Raw genomic sequence first — 8,155 nt, 5'->3', positions numbered from 1 at the left:
TGTATTTTTTTGGATTTTCAATGTTTTTCGCTATTTTTAAATTTTTTCTGAAAATTTATCAAAACATGGGTCAAAAATTGGGTAGCAACAAGCGCCATGAAAAGTAATCTAAGTTATTGAAGAATTATTGGAAACAAGTCCAGAACTCAAAATCAGCCTTCCAAAATCTGAGGAATCAATACCCTTCTCTCTGTTCTTCTTCAAATCAATACCTTGGCGTTCAAGTTACCCAATAGACTCTTCATTGTGATGATCGTGCTTGATATTGAAATCCCGGAAATTAAACTGCCAATGAAAACAAGATAAAAGAATGTTGGGAAGAATAATAATAGAAGTTTTATTCCATTCAATTGATTACTGCAGAGTTTACAATGAGAATATAGATACAAATACGTAGCTAGAAAGTAGGAGCTGCAAGTGATTGAGTCCAACTCAATCAGTTCATCTACACAACCTCAATTTTAGAGGATAATCTTCAACAGTTAAATTATCAAGTAATTGTCCTGTACTTCTTCACTGCGAGTCGGACTAGAATTTTTTAAAACAAAACACTTGCTAATATTATTAAAAAAAAAATCCTATAATATTCTTGTTCGAAAAAAAAAGTAAAACATTGATAAGGATTTCGTTTGTTCAAATTTTTCTCTCTACTCCCTTTTTTTTAATGGATTTTTCTATCCCTTTTGTATATGTTCATTACATCCTATAACATTAACTCTTTTTGAACTATGCTTGCTAGTTGATTGCTGATTAATTTCTAAAGATATGTCCATTCTAAGTACTTATCTACTGGATATTCCACATTATAATAAGATCTTGGCACTCAAGAGAAACGACTTTTCTTCCCCTGTTTTATTCATAGCATCGTCGTCTACACGCTACCTTTCTATCTTTAAGTTCTCTATTCTGAGTTCCAACACATTTAAGGGGTTCAAAGCCTACTGTTTCTTCTCTTTAGTTTTAGACTAATCGTCTTTGAATTGGTTATACGAAAGTCACCATCACTCAATTTGAGAGCCTTAATTTATAGTCTTGTGGAATTTATACATTATCAATCAAAGCTTGGAAGTTGGAAAGAAACATCCTAGCTCTAAATCCTACAGAAACTTGTGGAAATATTAGCATCCCTTTTCCATTAGGAATAGGAATTCGATTTCAAAAAGATAACCTCCTTCTTGAAGTATTAAATTCCTATGATTCTGAAATTTATTAAATGGTAGGGATTTTAGGGAAATGGGGAAATTTTAAAATGATGTTGGGAATGCTTCGGGTCGAAATGCAATGTTGTGATATGGATCGCTAGGAAGTTAGTTATTGCTGCAATATGTTGGAATGGTGTAAATGTGTAATTTTGGCTAAATTGTCTGGGTTTTGAGGATAGAAAGATGATGTGATGGTTAAACTTGAATAGTATGATGATGAAATTATGTGTGATGAAATTATGTTTGATCATGATTATGATTCTTGATGAATTCAATTTCTAGATATGGGATTATGTAGGTTGAATGTGAAATGATGGAAGGAAAAAAATAGTGTAAATATTGGTGTTTTAATGATTTAATTATGCTTAGAAATTGTTTGAAAGTTTGCATTTTAAAAGGTTATGTATACTAACTAAAATTTGATTGAGAAGTTAATAATGAAAAATATAAAATTGTAATTTGAGATACAATTAGTACTATGAAAAGAGTGATGATGCAATTGAATTAAAATGATTTGAGATACTAATTGGGGATGTTTCCTTAAAAAATCAAGAGAGATGTCCAGGGTTGATCTAGCAGTTGGGATTGCATAGCTTTTGTAATTAGATAGAATTTTATAATTTCTACTTTATGTCATGTAACTAAACTTGATGCATAGGTTAATAATTAATATTTTCAATTTGTTACAAGTAAAATAATTAATTAGTAATTATTCTACTTTTACTGGATAATTGTTTGCGCTCTATGCCGCAGGTCGTATCAAATTTTTGCTGAACTTAAAAAAAATATTCAAGTGTTATTAACATGTTTTCTAAAAAAAACGTTATGGGGGGGTTAACCTGATGTGACATGGTCAATTTTACATGTCCAAACACAACTCGAACAACCGGTAAAAAATATAGTATGACTAAAAAAAATCAAGACGATATTTTTTTTTTAAAAAAATTAGATGATAACATATTGGATTTACATGAATCAACTCATATTAACTTCCCAAATCTTCAACCGAAATCAACAGATTACTTCACCTGCATAAACTCAGAATTGTGTCCTGTATATATACAAAAAACAAAAGGAAGGAAACCTGCAATTGTAAAACAAATACTGGAGAGCTATGCATACCTGCTAGGACCGTCGGTGATGCTGAGCTGCTAGGTGGATGCTATACAGTTAATGAAGGAACAGAAGGACCGCTAAGTTGGTGACAAAAAAAAAGACAATGTAGTTGCCTTTTATAGCCACACTATAGACCGTTGCCTGATTACAAAAGAAGAAGAAAAAAAACTCGTATTCTGTGATAGAAAGGTCGGCTATGCAAGTTGCTTTTCCTCTTATGAAACAAGAGCAATAATTCCTGTTCAGTTCTGCAAATTTTTCCTATTCAAGTCATAGCGAAAAAAGCGATAATTCCTGTTCGGTTCTGCAATCTTCATTTACCCTCTCTCGACAGTTCATTCAGGAAACAAAGGATGCGACATGCTACTCAAGACAAAGTTTTCCTATATTGTTGAAAAGGCAAACTATCTTTCCTAACTTGAAAAGCATTTGATTAGTCTTTGCTCTCAATCGGTTAAGAATACAAGGAATTATAAAGGAAAGAGCATTTGAACGTGAATGAAGCAAGCAAATAATTCATCAGACAAGGAGGGCACGCATATCTAGAGAAGAAAGAGAATATGAATCAAAATCTTTAATTTGTGATAATTCATTAACCACTAGCTGGAATCACGAACGGATTGCGTCGTTGGATTCAGAACAATGAGCTCTTCAAAACAAGATGTTACAGTGACCACTTCCAATGAAAATAAAAAAATTTCCTGCAAGCCGGTCAAAGTATTGGTTGCTATTCGGATATAAAGATAAATTTTGTTTGGTCCTCAAATATGCAACTGTTTCAAATGAGGTATTAAACTTAGATATTCTATCATTTGATTTGATAAAATTCAATAAGATTGGTACATAAATTTCCAATTTTGACAATCATATTTTATTTCACAATAAGATTTTTATCTATTTATTGTGAAAATCTAATATGATCAAATTAAATTTTAGTCGAAAGTATAAAACCCTCTCAACCATATTTTTCGAGACATGCCCACATGTTTCGAAAGTAAGTGAACTTGTCTCGAGGGGGCATCTGTAGAAACACAAATTTTCTACCAATCAAATTTTGCCATGTGTTATTTTATTCTTTAAAAGAAAGGATAAAATAAAATTGAAATAAATGATATGGAAAATAAATGAGCCTTCATATATTTATTGGCCAATGAAAAGTTGACACTTGGGATGAGATATTCAAGATATCTTGTCATAAATACAAGATCCCATCAGATATCTCTTCATAAATGCAAGATTCCGTCAATAAATATCAACCAATAAAATTATGTCATGTGGCATTGGAAAAGGGCATGAGAGCCCCTACAGATCTCTATAAATAAAGGGCCTTAACCTAAAGGCAAAGGATGCCTGGAGATACAAATTTTCTTCAAGACAAGTTCTTCAAGCAAGGAAGCTCTCTTAAAAGTTCTCAAGCCTCCTTCATCAACGCTTGAAGTCTATAAAGAACGAAGCTCTGTTGGATCAAGCCTAAACGCCCCATAAGAGTTCTTCAACAACACTTTGAAGACAAATCAAAGGTACTCTTCAAAGTATCAAATCATCAAATCTTGCTAAGCTCTGTTGAATCAAGCCAAAACGCCTCATAAGAGTTCTTCAACAATACTTTGAAGACAAATCAAAGGTACTCTTCAAAGCATCAAATCACCAAAAGGATTCGAGGAGATACAAATTTCCTTCAAGACAAGCTCTGCAAGCAAGGAAGCTCTCGCTCTCTCTCTCTCTTCAAGCAAGGAAGCTCTCTCAAAGAGTTCTCAAGCCTCCTTCATCTACGCTTGAAGTCTACAAAGAACGAAGCTCTGTTGGATCAAGCCTAAATGCCCCATAAGAGGAGAGCTCTCAAGCCTCCTTCATCTACGCTTGAAGTCTACAAAGAACGAAGCTCTGTTGGATCAAGCCTAAACGCCCCATAAGAGTTCTTCAACAACACTTTGAAGACACATCAAAGGTACTCTTCAAAACATCAAATCACCAAATCTCGCTTCGCAATACACGCCCAAATTTACATTCTTGCAAAGCACAAATCTTGGCTTGATTACTCAAATAAATCAAGTCACCATACATCAAATTCAAGGGAAGAATCAGAGGATTGCCATATTCTTTTGAAAGAATATATTACGTAGAGATTGTACCCATTCATATATTTAATAAAATCATATATTTGTACAGGTGTGCTTGTTTAATTTCAGGTGCTCTACACTTATACATTTCAAGTTTTGTCCGACGTTGATTAAATCAATTTTTTTTTATAGAAATTCTATATCATGGAGAAACTTAACCAAAATTTCCAATGTGAAATCTCGAACTTAAGTTATTAGATTGAGTATTTCTGTGTGGACCCTAATCCTCCTATTTTTCTCTCCTCCTTTATTACAGCAGAAGTTGACATCGAACGACATTATTCTTTGACAAAATTAATTTAAAAATTATTGACTAGCAAAATCATCATAAGTTGACATCGAACGACATGATAAAGCATATTACATGCAATTTGTTACTCCCTCTATTTCAAAGATATTGTTTACCTTTCATTTTGGATGTCCTAAAATTATAATCCATGATTAAAAAAATTAAACAATTAATTACTTGATTTTACTATTATACCTGTCGCGGGTGCGCGACGTCGCGGCGATCGTCCACCCTCAAGTGTGTAATGGGGGATATATATCTGGTAAATGTGGGGAGACAAGAAAATATTGTCTTTTGTTGGTAGAAAATGGATTGGGAGTCGCCACCTAGTATTTTGGTCACTATGAACCCTAACTGGTCTCAGAGATTGGGTACGGGGACTGGTTGCATAAAGGGAAGATATTAGCACCCCAAATACGCCATACCTAAGGTAAGCTGCATTGTTTATTTGTCTGATAAAATTCAAGGTCTCGTTGTGCTTACTAGTTGTTGGTCCGTCTATGGTTCAAGAAAAGTCCTCCTCAATAAGGAGGTCCTTATCTTATCGGGTAAAACCTAACCGTTCTAACGTCTATATAAAAAAAAGCATATTTTTAATATCATGAATATGTTTTATGTATAAATTCATAATCCCAAATACTAAAAGAAAACCAAAAGATTTTTTTAGAATTTTTGAAATATTAGCCTAGTTCTCATGGCTTGAATAAACTGGTTATTAAAGCCAAAATGCATGCTAATACATATATTGTTTTGAAATTTTCTTTGTTGTAGGAAAAATATGATGTTATAATATTTATATATATATATTGGAGAGACTAGGCCGTATTTTAAAACAAAACATTTTTTTAATTATGTATATTTTTTTTGATCTTTTGATGCAAATCGGGTACTTTAATACCGGGTTGGTATTCTTACGGTATAAAAATACAACCAAATATTAATCCACTTTGATAAAAATATGCAGAAAAATCAACAATATTTTTAAGATATTTAGAAAAATTTTGAAAGCAAAAGACATTTTTTTTTTATTTGGAAAATCTTTGTTGTTTTGATGAAAACCGGGTATTTTAATACCGAATTTGTATCTCTATAACATAAAAATACAAACCAATATTGATCAAAATACAATAATAAAATTACAGAAAAATCACATATTTTTTGAAATAATTTTTGAAGAATTTTCGTAATTTTATATATATATATATATATAATACAAAATATAATATATATAATATATAATATTAAAGGGGCTGGGCTGGGCCGGCCCAACCAACTGGGCTGGGCCGGACTCAGCCCCAAAGGTGTTGGGCCCCTTTCGGCCCAAAATGTATTGGGCCAATCTCGGCCCAGAAAACTATTACTCTCTTCTGGGCCAGAACCGGCCCAGAATATTGGGTTGGGTCAGGACCAGCCTGGCCCAGCAACAATGCTGGCGGGGGGAATTATTTTCCCCCCACCCTCCTGCATGCAGAACGTTATTCGTTCTGCATGCAGGAAACAACACAAAATGCAGCAACGGAGGGGAAGAAGAATTACCTGGCGCGGAGGAGGCTGTGCGTCGCTGGTCTGTCGGCTTCGCTGGCGGTGCTGCGGTGGCTCCAGGCGGCGCTGCGGCTGTTCCGAACGTCCGGTGGTGCTACTGTTCCTTTTCCAGTTTTCTACCCGTTTCCAGTTTTCCCCTTCCTTTTCCTATGGTTCGGTCTTCTTCTTTTTTTTCTTTTCTTCCCTTCCCTCTCTTCTCTCGGTCTGTCTTTTCTTTCCTTTGTTTTTTTTTTTTATATGTTTTTCTCTCCTCTCGGTTTCTCTCTTCTTTCGGTTCTTCCTCCCCTTTTCTCCCTCTGTTTTTTTCGTTTTCTCCTCCACCCTTTCAGTTCTCTTCTCCCCCCCTTCTCCTTAGCGTTCTTGGGTCCTATTTATAGAGCCAAGGGCGTGGCTTTTTACAGCTCTCATGGGGGGCAGCCGGCTGGTCGGCCATTGGGCGCGACTGCCAAGGTTCGGCCCCTCCCCCCGGTTTTCTGGCGAGTGCGCGGCGGGTGGTCGGCCAGTGTGTTCGGTCGGTGGGCTCCGGGCGAGAGAGTGGCCGGCAAAAAATTCAAACAAAAGGCATCCCTTTTTTGCCTTCTTCCCCGCTGCATGTTCGGGGGGAAGAAGAAAGATGAACAGTGTCGTTCAAAACGACACCGTTCTGCTCTTTCCTTTTTTTTTTTAATATATGAAACGGCGTCGTTTTGGAGAAAACGCGCCGTTTCATTTAAATGTGGCGCCAGAACGTGCCAAAGTCCAAATCAGCCCTCAATCATCTTTTGTTTATTTCAATTGCGTCCCTGCCAAATTCGATCCCCGTCCCTATATTTGGCCACGTTTTTCACTTTAGTCCTTGGCCTCTGATTTATGCAATTAAGCCCTTAATTGATCAATAAACTTCTAATTTCTTCAATTAGGCCCTTGATTTCGTTAATTGCAGCCCCTATACTTACGCGCCTTCTTCAATTTAGTCCTTGGTTTCGGATTTCTTTAATTAAGTCCCTAATTGGCCCTTAAACTTCAATATTTATGCAATTAAGCCCCTGATTTGACCTAATAAATTCCTAAAAAATATATTTTGGCCCCAGAACTTAAATTTCTTCTAATTAAAGCCCAAATTGACTTAAAAATCAATTTTTTTTGCAATCAAATCCCCTATAAATTCATTTAAAAATCCAATTAAGTCCATAAACAACCAAATTTGGGCTTTTCTCCTCAAATTTCAAATTTTCCTTCTCAACATGGCTCTCCTCCTTCAAGAATATACTGTCAAAAATCCAATCTTTGCATTTCTGAACCTCCTTAATCAATTTTTTTTTGATTCTTTCTGAGCGCTCCCACCTCTTATTATTTTTCTAATTTTCCTCCGGCTATATATTTTTATTTTTGTGGGGGGACCCAAAAATGGGTTACAACAATACCTCTAATTATAATTTGTTTTAATTCTTCCACTCAAGATTCTCTCTTATTTACTTTCAAATGATGAATAAAATAATTTGAAATAAGATACGTAAATAATTGCTGAAAAGTTAAATGAAATAATATCTTTGAAACAGATGGAGTAACAATTTTTCTGGATTTGCCGGCTCATCTATTTGCTGGCAGGGATTGAACAATACATGCAATTTGTTTTTTTAATCCCTCCCTGATTGGATATTAGGTAGGCAATTAAGTGTCTTATTCGTTATGGACTCCTTGATTATATAAAGAGGTTGTAATTATAAGCCGAATTAATTTAAGACACTGAAAGTAGCATTCCATTAGGACAATCCTTCTTACGGCAGGAAACCTAGGAATGATCTCTTTTTTTAATTTTGAGATGGAAAACCTGAAGAAACAAGGATTCCATACACTCCTAATCAACTTCGGACCACCCCTTCTGATCTTGGCTATAGATTGACAAC

The sequence above is a fragment of the Populus nigra genome, chromosome 1 (assembly GCF_951802175.1).
Source record: "Populus nigra chromosome 1, ddPopNigr1.1, whole genome shotgun sequence".
NCBI lineage: Eukaryota > Viridiplantae > Streptophyta > Magnoliopsida > Malpighiales > Salicaceae > Populus > Populus nigra.
This window is presented reverse-complemented; position numbering follows the sequence as displayed.